This window comes from Pristiophorus japonicus, chromosome 6, assembly GCF_044704955.1.
Source record: "Pristiophorus japonicus isolate sPriJap1 chromosome 6, sPriJap1.hap1, whole genome shotgun sequence".
In the NCBI taxonomy this organism is placed as follows: Eukaryota; Metazoa; Chordata; class Chondrichthyes; family Pristiophoridae; genus Pristiophorus; species Pristiophorus japonicus.
In genome coordinates this window covers 47,155,859-47,170,112 of record NC_091982.1, presented here as the reverse complement: position 1 = coordinate 47,170,112, position 14,254 = coordinate 47,155,859, and positions in this window count along the sequence as shown.

Genomic DNA, 14,254 nt, shown 5'->3' with positions numbered 1-14,254 from the left:
TGTCCTATGAGGAGAAATTGTGTAGACTAGGCCGATATTCTCGAGTTTAGAAGAATGAAAGGTGGTCTCATTGAAACATATTACATTCTTTCAGGGCTTGACAGGGTAGATGCAGGGAGGATGTTTCCTCTGGCTGTGGAGTCTAGAACCAGGGGTCACAGTCTCAGAATAAGAGGTCAGCCATTTTGGACTGAGATGAGAAACTTCCCCATTCAGAAGGTAGTGAATCTTTGGAATTCTCTATCCCAGAGGACTGTGGAGGCTCAGTCTTTGATAAATTTTTTGATATTAAGGGAATCAAGGGATTATGGGGATAGGGCAGGAAAGTGGAGTTGAGATAGAAGATCAGCCATGATCTCATTGAATAGCAGAATAGGTTTGAATGGCCTACTCCTGCTCTTAATTAAGCTGGGACATTGAATAAATTTAAGACAGAGATAGACAGTTTCTTAACCGAGAAGGTAATAAGGGGTTAAGGGGAGCGGGCAGGGAAGTGGACCTGAGTCCATGATCAGATCAGCCATGATCATATTAAATGGCGGAATAGGCTCGAGGGGCTGTATGGCCTACTCCTGCTCCTATTTCTTATGTTCTTAAACTTTGCTCACCTTGTTAACTTACCCATATTGGTCAAGTATACACTATCCAGTGAGCCCCTGCTGGGAAGTGTGCGTGTATGGATGTCAGCTGAGAACAGGATTGGGCTTGGGTATGATACTTGCCACAGTCGAATAGCCTATAACCTCTCACTGTCTTAGATTAATGATGAAGGATATCCTCTGGGCTGAGCTACCATGTGTTGTTGCTACCTATGAGCTGTGCTCCAGCAGTGTTGCTATCTTCAGGAACGGAGGAGAAAAAATGTAATGTACCTTTTGAATTGTTAAGTAAATCTCTTTAAATTAATGCTACATAGCAATCCTTATTTCATACCATCGAGGCAGAGAGCTACCGGTTGCTATGGAGGCCTGGTCCATTAAGCTACAGTACCTGGTTCCCCACACCTTGCAAACCTAGAGAAGATATTTCCACTTGGGGTGGGGGGGGTGTGTGTAATGGACCAAAACTAGTCACTAATAAATCTAATTGGGTAAAAAAGTTTCTTCTGAATTCCCTGAGAGTGGTTAGAATGTAGAACTCGCTACCACAAGGAGTAGTTGAGGTGAATAGCGTAGATACATTTTAAGAGGAAGCTAGATAAATACATGAGGAAAGAATAGGTTATGCTGAAGGGGTTAGATGAAGAGGGGTGGGAGGAGGCTTGTGTGGAGCCGAAGCACCGACATGGACTAGTGGGCCAAATGGCTTGTTTCTGTGCTGTACATTCTATGTACTTGTGCGCTTTGCTATGAAAGTCTGTCTCAGTCCACCCCATTTCTATTCTTAGTATTCTCATTATATGTCTACTGGGTCAGTTGTAGTCCATCCTGGCCAGTTCTACTAACCTTGCACCCAATGAAGGTCAGCCACTGACCTACTACCTGTTTATCTGTGATGGTGGCCATTAATTAAATTACCAATGTTTCCTGTCATGTTACAGAGATCCATCACTCAATCCTATTGATTAACTGCTATGCTATTGTGAATGCATCAGTCTTATTTACTTTCTTGCGATGGGTGTTTGTCATTTATCTTTACTTAGTAAGTAATGGACAGCATTTACATTGACCTATTATGCTTATGGATGTTTATTACAGTCAATGCATTAGTTGCTCACTCAGCATTAGGATTCCATCACAGTCCATTTACATTGCTACCTTACTGTGTGTGTGGCGTGACCGTCATTTGCAGTCAGTCCCATTAGGTTCACAACCCTCCCAAATTGTGCTGCTTCTGTTAACCTACCCATTATAGATCACATTTACATTATCCAGTGATCCCCTGCTGGAAAGTGTGCATACATGGATGTCAGATGGGAACAGGACTGGGCTTGGGTATGATGCTCGTCACAGTCAAACAGCCCGTCGCCCCTCACTGGCTAAGAGCACTGATGAAGAGTGGCCTCTGGGGTGAGGTACCAAAGGGTTGCTGCTGTCCATGAATCATACTGCAACAGAGTTGGCACCTTCAGGAAAGGAGAAAAAAATTGAATGCATTTTTTAAATTGTTAAGTATGCTGTGGTTAACAAGCATTTCCACTAGCCGTTGGTCATGATAAAATGGAGAATATTGGAAAGACCAAAGCCATTGTCTTCAGTCCCTGGTCACCGACTCCATCCCTCTCCCTGACAAATGTCTGAGGCTGAATCAGACTGTTTGCAGCCTTGGTATCGTATTTGACCCAGAGATGAACTTCCGACCACATATTTGCGCCATCACGAAGACTCCCTACTTCCACCTCCTTATCACCCGACTCTGCCCCTGCCTCAGCTACTGAAACCCTCATCCATGCCTTTGTTACCTCTAGACTTCACTATTCCAATGCACTCCTGGCCGGCTTCCCATCTTCCACCCTCCATAGACTTGAACTCATCCAGAATTCTGCTGCCTGTGTCCTAACTCGCAAAAATCCTGTTCATTTATCACCCGTGTTTGGTGACCTATATTGGCTCCTTGTTTTCAGATCCCTCCATGGCCTCACCCCTCCCTATCTCTCTAACCTCCTTCAGCCCCCCATGAGATATCTGCACTGCTCCAATTCTGGCCTCTTGTGCATCCCCAGTTTTAATCACTCCATCATTAGCATCCATGCCTTCAGCAACTGAGGCCTTAAGCTCTGGTATTCACTCCTGAAATCTCTCCGCCTCTCTATCACTTTCTCCTTTAAGACGCTCCTTAAAACCTACCTCTTTGACCAAGCTTTTGGTCATCTTTCCTAATATCCCATGTGAAGCACCTTGGGACCTTTTGCTATCTTAAAAGGTACTATATAAATGCAAGTTGTTGTTGAACCATAGTAACCAAATGTTACCATGCTGTGGTCAAGTCAGTTCCTTTTATTACCTGTGTCACATGATGGTTGGCAATCATAGCCATTACTGCTTGCATGTTGTGATGGAGGTAGGTGCAGATAGTCACATTATCTGCCAATTGTACCACCATCACAGTCCTACCCATTGTGTTATATTTATCATGCTGGGGTGATCAACCCCATTTGTGAGCTAGCATGCCACGATCAGCCATAGCTAATATTACCTGCTCTCCAGCCCCACTGTGTTGGGAGGCTAGTGCACTACTGTGAGTGCAAAACATTTGATCCTATACTAAAAAAAATTTTTTTTGCAGTATTTCATTGGCTGTAAAGCACTTTGGGACATCCAGTGATCGTGAAATGCCCTATATAAATGCAACTCTTCCTTTCGTTGCACGCTAACATCAAAACTGTATTCAAAAATTCTATGACATTGTAATTCTGGAACTATTTGGACCAAGTATTTATTTAATCCACCTTAATGAACAGTGTACAAAAGCAAAATACTGCGGATGCTGCACTACAAAATAAAAACAGAAAATGCTGGAAATCTCCGGGTCAGGCAGCATCTGTGGAGAGAAAAGCAGAGTTAACGTTTCGGGTCAACAAACCTTCGTCAGAATTGGCAAATGTTCGAAAAGAACAGATTCTTAAGAAGCACTGAAAGGGGGAGGAGGAAGAAACAAAAGGGAAGGTCGGTGAGAGGGTGGAAGGTAGGAGAGATTAGAGAGACAAAAGGGATGATGGGCCGAATTGAAATAGTAATGACATGAGTTAGAAAAAGGTTGATCTAGATAGGGTGTGAGTGGCAGGATAATGACCAGCTGCCATTGGCGACGAGGAGAAAAAAAACCATAAGATCGGGAGGAGGGTGGCGGCGGGGGGGGGGGGGGGGGTGGGGGAAGAGAAAGGAGCCAAAGATGGGCAGAGGTTATGCTCTGAAATTGTTGCACTCTATGTTGAGTCCAGAAGGCTGTAAAGTGCCTAAACGAAAGATGAGATGCTGTTCCTCGAGCTTGCGTTGAGCTTCACTAGAACAGTGTAGGAGACTGAGGACAGAGATATCAGAGTGGGAGTGGAGCGGGGAATTAATGAACAGTGTAATATTTTGGAATGGAATCTCAACCAGTTCGGTACATTACTCCATATAATCAAAATACAGTCCAAGAGTTAACAAGTGACACTTTCAAAAGTAATGAGTATTACAAAACCACATTGAAAATATTTGGCATCTGAAGTAAAAGCAATTGAAGAAATTATGTACTCCTAAAACTAATGGTGAATGGTCAAACCTGGATTGGAGGGAGGAATGAGAGGGACCTTGGCAGTTTTGTGTATGAGCAAGGCCATTTGGCCTGTCCAGCTTGCTAATTCATGAGAAATGCATTAGCAACACATTTCAGTCAATCGTAGCTTCTCTTCATCAGAAAGAAAACTTAGCCACTTTCTGCATCTTGTACTATATCTTAAGCTTGTATCACTTTATTATCCGTACCAGCAATCTGTTGTGCTCTCTTGAAATGGTCCCTGAAAATAATTTGTGGTTTTCATGTTATGAAGTTTGTTCATTGTCTTTAAAGGGCAGAATCACGTTGCTTTCTCAGTTTACTTTTCTATAATGTGTACAATCCAAGCTCCTCAACTGTGTTTTCAAAGCACTTTGATTTAGACCCAGCTATTCTGGTTTCTGTACTTTGTGCTCTCTCTAGTACATTGTAAGGTAAGTTCATTACAACTGGATTCAATATTCTAAGGGCGGTCTCACTAGCAATGCTCCTATAAATGCATCTTAATACTGTGCTTTGTTACCACAATCTCATGTAGTTTGCACATTTTACATCACCTCTCAACTAGAATTTCCAAATCTTTAATATCACTGCCTAGTGTAATCATGATTGTTGTATTATCTTGCATTTTCTCACTTTTTAAAAACATTTTCACTCTGGTACTTTGGTACTTCAGTTCTATATTTTGGATGGTCACCTCTTTGTACATCATTTTGCAAGTTATTTGTTATAATTTTGTATGCTGCAGGTGTACAGATAATGTTCAATGTGAACATTCAATTGAAATTTTCAAGACTGAGATCGATGGATTTTTGTTAGGTAAGAATATCAAGCAATATGGAGTCAAGGTGGGTAAATGGAGTTGAGGTACAGATCAGCCGTGATCGAATTGATGGCTCGAGGGGCTGAATGGCCTACTCCTGTCCATATATTTATTTTACCCTTCTGTTATCATTTTACTGTTTTGTCCAGCCTAATCTCTTTCAACCTTCCTCTACTCTTCTCTCTGACATTATCCTTCCCCTTTCTATATTAGAATAAACTCTTCCCTATAAGGTTTCTGTTTAAGAAGTGGGTTGTTCAGTCAATAAAGCTCATTCCTGCCCATAATCATGGAACTAGTTCCCCTTGAATATGAATCCTTCCCCTCCTACTCCATGCCTCCAGCCACACGTTAACTTCTCATCTGGTTGCTCCTGTACTGGCTGGCTCATGGCATCAGTAGTAATCCTATCCATTGCTGGTCCTATAATAGGGTCGCCAACACTGGACGGACATATTCCTGGAGATTATCACATGACCTCACATTTCCAACTACCCTGTCAAACAGCTTTTTTCCCCCTCATGTCCACTTATTTTATAAATAATAAACGGTTGTGTTCAAAAATATTTTTTAAAAACACCTTTTTAATCATTTTTCTCCTGGATTGCTTGCAGCAGTGTCTGGGAGATTACTCTTCAATTCCTGGAGATTAGGGCAAGCCTGGAGATTAGGGCAACCTCAAAACTATAAAGTGATCTGAAAGTTGAAACATGTTGAATTTTCACCGTAAAATAGTAATTACACACGGCTTGGAAGAGAGTGGTTATTTGTAACAATATCTTCCATCTTGGCTATGGGCCCCTGCATTATTGTAAGTCAATGTGAAAGTTGAATCTTGACAAATAGAACACAGTTTTAAATTGTTTATTTTCAGGTTTTCTAGAAATGCAGTCTCGTGTAGAAGTGGAACATGGAAGCATAATTCAACTTTTAAATCATGATCAGGAAAAAGGATTCAGTTTTTCAGCAGAGTATTATCCAACAAACAGATGATTATTATATAATATATATAATCCCATTTGGGGATTCCTTAGAACAGTTTTAATTGTTGTTCCATTGCCATTATTTCAAAGGTTTGTCAGGAGCTGAAAATAGCTCAAATTAGGACATTCTTCTTTGAGTATACCCCACCCACCACTGGCGTTCACCAGGCTGGATTCAAGCAGCGCCACACGGTGACCGGATGTTTTGAAACACTGCTACGGGCTGATGTCAGGTTACACAATATCCCGCTGCCACGGTTATAAAACCCTGTGTATGGGGTCAGGGTGCCGATTCTCACTCTTTCACCTCTGTGACATCACCTGCCCCCAGCGCATGCCCTGCTACTCTTAAAATCCTTATCTTGACCATTATTCTCGTGAGGTTTGTCCTTCCTCAGGTTAGGAGACCAAAACTGTACACAATACTCCAGGTGTGGCCTCACCAAGGCCCTGTACAACTGTAGCAACACCTCCCTGCCCCTGTACTCAAATCCCCTCGCTATGAAGGCCAACATGCCATTTGCTTTCTTAACCGCCTGCTGTAGCTGCATGCCAACCTTCAATGACTGATGTACCATGACACCCAGGTCTCAGAAGAATGAGAGGGGACCTCATAGAAACGTTTAAAATTCTGACGGGGTTAGACAGGTTAGATACAGGAAGAATGTCCCCAATGTTGGGGAAGTCCAGAACCAGGGGTCACAGTCTAAGGATAAGGGGTAAGCCATTTAGGACCAAGATGAGGAGGAATTTCTTCACCCAGAGAGAGTGGTGAACCTGTGGAATTCTCTACCACAGAAAGTTGTTGAGGCCAATTCACTAAATATATTCAAAAAGGAGTTAGATGAAGTCCTTACTACTAGGGGGATCAAGGGGTATGGCAAGAAAGCAGGAATGGGTACTGAAGTTGCATGTTCAGCCATGAACTCATTGAATGGCGGTGCAGGCTAGAAGGGCCGAATGGCCTACTCCTGCACCTATTTTCTATGTTTCTCTCCAATGCATCGCTTATTAAGCTCCAATCTCCTCAAAATACATCTCACCCAAAACTCGAGAGCTGGTGACCTCACCTGCTATGCCGCCTGCCCTCTCCTCGTCAAACACCACTTGCTCTCCGTGCTCCAGCGAATTGTCACTCAAGGCCCTCATCTTTACTTTCAAATCCCCACTTAGCCAAACTACTTCAGTGGTCCTCAGACGTATGTCCCCGCATGGACACACTGTTCCTCTCACATTGGCCCGCTCCTCGTCCTCTGGTCCCCCCACTCCACCATTGGTGACTTACCAACTCCCATTCTTCCTTCAAAAGACCCCATAACTCTTCAACTTTGCTTTTGTCCTCCATCTGTCCCTCTTGCTGTGTGCTTATTCTCTGTCTGCTACCTTGTAGAATACTTAGAGACACTGCTCTGCATGCGAGGAGCAATATAGTGATACAAGTAGTTTTAGCAGCCAGGATGAATATTCTCTGCTCTTGTTCTCTATTGATTTTGATAGTAACCCTGTTGATTATCTCCTTATCTCTCGAGGATCATTTTATCTTAACAGCTTTTTTTTCTATCAACCTTTCTCTCTACTAGTTTCATTTTAGTTGCTAATTCCCCTCTCTCCGCGGCTTTGACTCCTTACAGGTTCTAATCACTCTCTGGTACTTTACCGAAGTGACCATTAGCCATACGCAAGCCTTGATTATTAGTGTTGCCAGGCTAGTTGATAATATGGATGGATCACAGCTGAGCCTAATCCTATGAATTCAATTATTTGACTAAAAGTAGCAAGGCCCTCACAGCGTTTAACAGACAGGATAAATGCCTACAGTGCCTGTAGTCTAAGCACGATGCTACCATATGCTGTATCCGCCCAGCATTTACCACCCAAATTCATCAGCTTTCCAGTCACAGAATGCCCCAAATTATTCAGGTGAGAATAGAGCAAAACAGCAGTCATAGGCATAAAACAACCAGTTCTGTTTGTCCCAGTTGGGCAACATTGGCTCATCAGTACCTCTGGAGAGGGGAGAAATGAGGGAGATGCTTGCCCCTCCCCACTGAAATTCTTTTGGTTCTTCCCTCTCTCCCTTGCTTCAACTCCTGGAATTGCCCAGATTATCTCCCTAATTGGTTGTACGTCAAGCTCTACTCGAGTCCCACCTCATCTACTGTCACCCAGTGCAAAATAAATCAAAATTAACAGTACTCAGCCATATTCTTTTCAAGTGTCTGCTTGCATTGCTAGCCATCTGGGAGGCGGTCTACAATATTCTGAACCACATGCAGTGCTTCAGTCTTCAAAACCGTTAACGGGGTTTGCAGGGCGGGAGGAGGAGACTGCACATTTTCAGGCTGAACCTCCACCATTTGCAGCATGGTCCGGCCATATAATCTGAGACACCTATGTTGGGCAATTACATTGGTAGCTCATCTTGACAGTCTTATGTTATATCTGGCAATTGAATCGGTTCTGCCACTGCAAAGGATGTCCCTTACTCATAATATTTAATAGAGCCAAAGAAGTTAGCAGCGATCTTTGTTGTACCCAATGCCTGACTGTTCATGACATCCTTATAGTTGAAATTGCTGCTTCAGTGATCCCAGAGAACCGTTTTCCCAGTCTGAGATAAATCGAACTACCACATGACTCAAATTGGGATCCCAATTTAGCCACACACAAATTCTAGGTGAATGGTACCAGATCACTCCACCAAACATGAAGGCTATACATTTCATATGGCCCAAAGCAAAGGGAAACAGGCTTCCAAGCAAAGGCATGTGAGAAGGATAGTATGGCACTTTCTCCATTACAGTATTTCCAGCAGGAAACCCAGTGGTCCAGTAAAAGGTGATTCTACCTGTTCCATATGTGCTCCATTGGTATCCTTGAAATAGGTCTTTGTCGAATCTACATAAGGCAGCTATGTGGAGTAACCCACATATGTTAACAAAACAAAATTGCTCGAGTTTAACAGGCATAGATGGTAACACTTTTGGTAGATGCATCTCGACCAATGGGATGTCTATTGCTTTCCCTTCCCTCCTCCTGGTCCTAGGTACTTTGGGGCTAGTCTCCATTGGTGAGTTGAAGATCCTGAATGAAAATTAAACTTTGCAAGGTCATCTTCATTCTTTGATATGCTGCACCATCCGCATAGTGTTCCCACCCAACCATCTCCTCAGACCTGGTGCAAGGATACATGTAAGAAGATTTTATACACAGGGCACTTTTTACTTACAGCTCAGGAGCAGTGGCGATATTTGGGTTAGCGCTACCAATGTAGCACGAGTGGCCATTGTCCACCACATGGGTTCCTTGGAACGTTGAATCCAGCGGGGTTTGGAGGATGCATCATACCTATGGATGTATGATGACGACCCTACGAGATAGGTAATCTTTCTTTGTACAAATCAATGGTTCTAAGCTACACATTTTATTAAACTCTAGGTGGCTACTCAGCTATTGCATGGGATACAGCAAAATATATTCCCATCATGGTCTGTTGAAAAATAATTTATAAATAAATCTATTACCTAGACATCATAATGGTAATTTTACATGACTTTTTAAAATTATACAATTCTAATATATGGTAGAAATAAACAGTAGACTGTTAAGTGGTCAACACAACAATAATTCAACTAATGATTCAGGAATAAATGTAATGTAGGTGTTAGTTGCCCTCTGTGTACTAGGCATATTGAAATTGTTAATTCATCTCTTATAAACTCGCTACATCAAGCAGACAATGGAAATCTGCCCCTGTGTAATTATTCCACTATTATTGTACAAATGTGCAGAATCTGACTGAGAATTTTATGCACAGGGCCTGGATTAAAACACATTTTGTGAAGCTTTTCAGTTAGTTGTTACTGGGAAAGTGAATTTCCGTTAAACCCCTGTGAAAATTCACCCCTTAGGTTTCCAGGGCATTACACGTTGGAAACCGGATTAATATCAAAAACTGGCAACAACATTTCTTGCAAAGAACCAAAATAGGTTAGCATTTACATCAATTGTTTTAAATTGGTAGCTGCATAGTTGGATAACTCACAGTTTATAGCAACACCTAGCAAGCAGCAAGGGTCTCAGGAATCACATTAGCAAACAAAATAGTACATTAAATACAATAAAGATTTTTTTTTAAATCTGCACACATACAATGTAGTGATAAGTTAAGGAGGTGTAGCTGTAACACTAAAGATGATTTTTAGTAATCATAAAATATGAAAGCCAAGTTCGACAGTTTAGTTATCAAACCCCAATGTTCTTTTATACCTTGAAAGATACCTTAAAATAAAAGTCTTTCATTCTTGTTCCAATTTGTGCCTTCCATTTTTACTGGTGTTATGACCAGTTTCAGCATTACTTCTTTACTTTTGTACTATATGCCCCTATTTACAAGACCCAGAATGCTAGTGGCCTTTTTATGGCTTTGCCTATCTGCATTCACACATTCAGGAAATTATGTATTTGACCCCCTAGGTCTCTCCCTCTCTCTCTCTGTTGATCCTTCAGTATCTTTCTAATAAGTGCACACTGCTATACCTTGTTTTTCTCCCAAAATATATATTAGTGTACGCACTTTGGGCATGGTGTGGCCCAGAGTCCCAGTATAGCCCAGTGCGGCTGTGTGGATTATGGTCTCGGTGAGACCTGGAACGCTATTGCTCAGACACTATTTGTTGAAAACTGGTTGTTCTCTTCCCCTCTTACTTGTCAAAATAAAATGATATATCTCAGCTTTTTAAAAAAAAAAGAGTAGATGTTCATTTTTGTGGCGCGGGTAATGGTGGTGGCCACACTGACTTCTCCAACAAATCTTCGAGAAGATTAAAATAGAGCAGGGCCCGAGCGTGTCTTATCCCCTCCAATCATCACACCTCAGATCTCCCACCATCTCTCCCGAAGGCGCTGCTCAGTGCCGAGCTTACGGCTCACACCCCACCGTAGGCAATTAGGCCCATACAGGAGAGCCTGGTCTCCAGTCATCTCGGAACCCCTTGCAAAAGGACCAAGACCTAGCTCTGCTAAGCCCGTGTGGTAGCCGGTGTGCAATGACCACCCCACGTTAAAAGAACTTACGCACCGGCATCTTCCACCCTTCAAAAATTAATTTCCGTATTGGACTGTACAGTCACCTGAGAACTAATTTTTGGAGTGGAAGCAAGTCTTCCTCGATTTCGAGGGACTACCTATGATGATTACTGTGCATTTATCAATCTTAAATTGCATCCGTCTGTCTGGCCATTCTGCTAACCTGTCTATGTCTTCCTGAAGAATTTTACTTTTTTGCCAGCCTTCTACTTTCTGTTGTCAGCAACTTGAGATTTTTCCTCCAAGTCCAAATCACCTATTTATATGGAGAACAGAAGTGGATCCAGTACTGACCACTGGGGTACACCACTTCCGACCCTTCAACAGTCCAAGCAACACTTTTTACGGCCTAACTCTGTTTCCTGCCCCCTAAACCAACTTGCTATGTCTAGACAATGTGATGAAGCAATTAAAGTGAAACAAAATTCCTATATACAGCCAGAAAAGTGGACTACTTGCTTAGTGAGGTTACACAATGCTGATACTTGGGGTACTTGCGTGTAGCCTTCGTCATCGTGCTACAAAATGGACAGTCAAAAACGCTCAATCCCAATACCCTAAAGCGAAAAAGTTTTAAACCTGTGGAGGATATAAATGACATCGTTTCCGCAATAACCTAGGAACTCATGCAGGCACCGCCCTTTCACGTGGGGCCACGGATAAACCGTAGATCTAACCATAGCTCCGCTTACCCGAATTTAAACAGACAGTCTAAACTGGATGAAACCCTGGCAGAACCAGGTTCCGTCTCAAATTTCCTTCCCCCCCCTCCTTCTAGGTAAAAATTTGGCGTTCCACCCTCGCTCAACACAGACATCGCACTTTAGGGGCATTGAAAGTTAAACTGGAAAAGACAGACAACTAGAAGAACAACTAGACAGACAACTAGAAGAACAACAGAACCTACAAGGGAGCAAGCTATCTTAGATCTGGTCCTGTGTAATGAGACAGGAATAATAAACAATCTCCTAGTAAAAGATCCTCTAGGAATGAGTGATCACAGTATGGTTGAATTTGTAATACAGATTGAGGGTGAGGAAACAGTGTCTCAAACGAGTGTACTATGCTTAAACAAAGGGGACTACAGTGGGATGAGGGCAGAGTTGGCTAAAGTAGACTGGAAACACAGACTAAATGGTGGCACAATTAAGGAACATTGGAGGACTTTTAAGGAGCTCTTTCATAGTGCTCAACAAAAATATATTCCAGTGAAAAAGGGCGGTAAGAGAAGGGATAGAAACATAGAACATAGAAAATAGGTGCAGGAGTAGGCCATTCAACCCTTCTAGCCTGCACCGCCCTTCAATGAGTTCATGGCTGACGGCATAACCAGCCGTGGATAACCAAGGAAATAAAGGAGTGTATCAAATTAAAAACCAATGCGTATAAGGTGGCCAAGGTGAGTGGGGAAACTAGCAGATTGGGAAAATTTTAAACGACAGCAAAGAATGACTAAGAAAGCAATAAAGAAAGGAAAGATAGATTACGAAAGTAAACTTGCGCAAAACATAAAAACAGATAGTAAAAGCTTTTTCCGATATATAAAATGGAAATGAGTGACTAAAGTAAATGTTGGTCCCTTAGAAGATGAGAAGGGGGATTTAATAATGGGAAATGTGGAAATGGCTGAGACCTTAAACAATTATTTTGCTTCGGTCTTCAGTGGAAGACACAAAAACCATGCCAAAAATTGCTGGTCACGGGAATGTGGGAAGGGAGGACCTTGAGATAATCACCATCACTAGGGGGGGGTAGTGCTGGACAGGCTAATGGGACTCAAGGTAGACAAGTCCCCTGGTCCTGATGAAATGCATACCAGGGTATTAAAAGAGATGGCGGAAGTTATAGCAGATGCATTCGTTATAATCTACCAAAATTCTCTGGACTCTGGGGAGGTACCAGCGGATTGGAAAGCAGCTAATGTAACGCCTCTGTTTAAAAAGGGGGGCAGACAAAAGGCAGGTAACTATAGACCGGTTAATTTAACATCTGTAGTGGGGAAAATGCTTAAAGCTATCAAGAAAGAAATAGCGGGACATCTAGATAGGAATACTGCAATCAAGCAGATGCAACATGGATTCATGAAGGGGAAATCATGTGTAACTAATTTACTGGAATTCTTTGAGGATATAACGAGCATGGTGGATAGAGGTGTACCGATGGATGTGGTGTATTTAGATTTCCAGATTTCCAAAAGGCGTTCGGATAAGGTGCCACACAAAAGGTTACTGCAGAAGATAAAGGTATGCGGAGTCAGAGGAAATGTATTAGCATGGATAGAGAATTGGCTAGCTAACAGAAAGCAGCAAGTCGGGATAAATGGGTCCTTTTCGGGTTGGAAATCGGTGGTTAGTGGTGTGCCACAGGGATCGGTGCTGGGACCACAACTGTTTACAATATACATAGATGACCTGGAAGAGGGGACAGAGTGTAGTGTAACAAAATTTGCAGATGACACAAAGATTAGTGGGAAAGCGGGTTGTGTAGAGGACAGAGAGGCTGCAAAGAGATTTAGATAGGTTAAGCGAATGGGCGAAAGTTTGGCAGATGGAATACAATGTCGGAAAGTGTGAGGTCATCCACCTTGGGAAAAAAAACAAAAAAAGGGAATACTATTTGAATGGGGAGAAATTACAACATGCTGCGGTGCAGAGGGACCTGGGGGTCCTTGTGCATGAATCCCAAAAAAGTTAGTTTGCAGGTAATCAGGAAGGCGAATGGAATGTTGGCCTTCATTGCGAGGGGAATGGAGTACAAAAGCAGGGAGGTCCTGCTGCAACTATATAGTGTATTGGTGAGGCCGCACCTGGAGTACTGCGTGCAGTTTTGGTCACCTTTCTTAAGGAAGGATATACTAGCTTTGGAGGGGGTACAGAGACAATTCACTAGGCTGATTCCGGAGATGAGGGGGTTACCTTATGATGATAGATTGAGTAGACTGGATCTTTACTCGTTGGAGTTCAGAAGGATGAGGGGTGATGTTATAGAAATATTTAAAATAATGAAAGGGATAGACAGGATAGAGGCAGATAGGTTGTTTCCACTGGTTGGGGAGACTAGAACTAGGGGGCATAGCCTTAAAATACGGGGGAGCCAATTTAAAACAGAGTTGAGAAGGAATTTTTTCTCCCAGAGGGTTGTGAATCTATAGGATTCTCTGCCC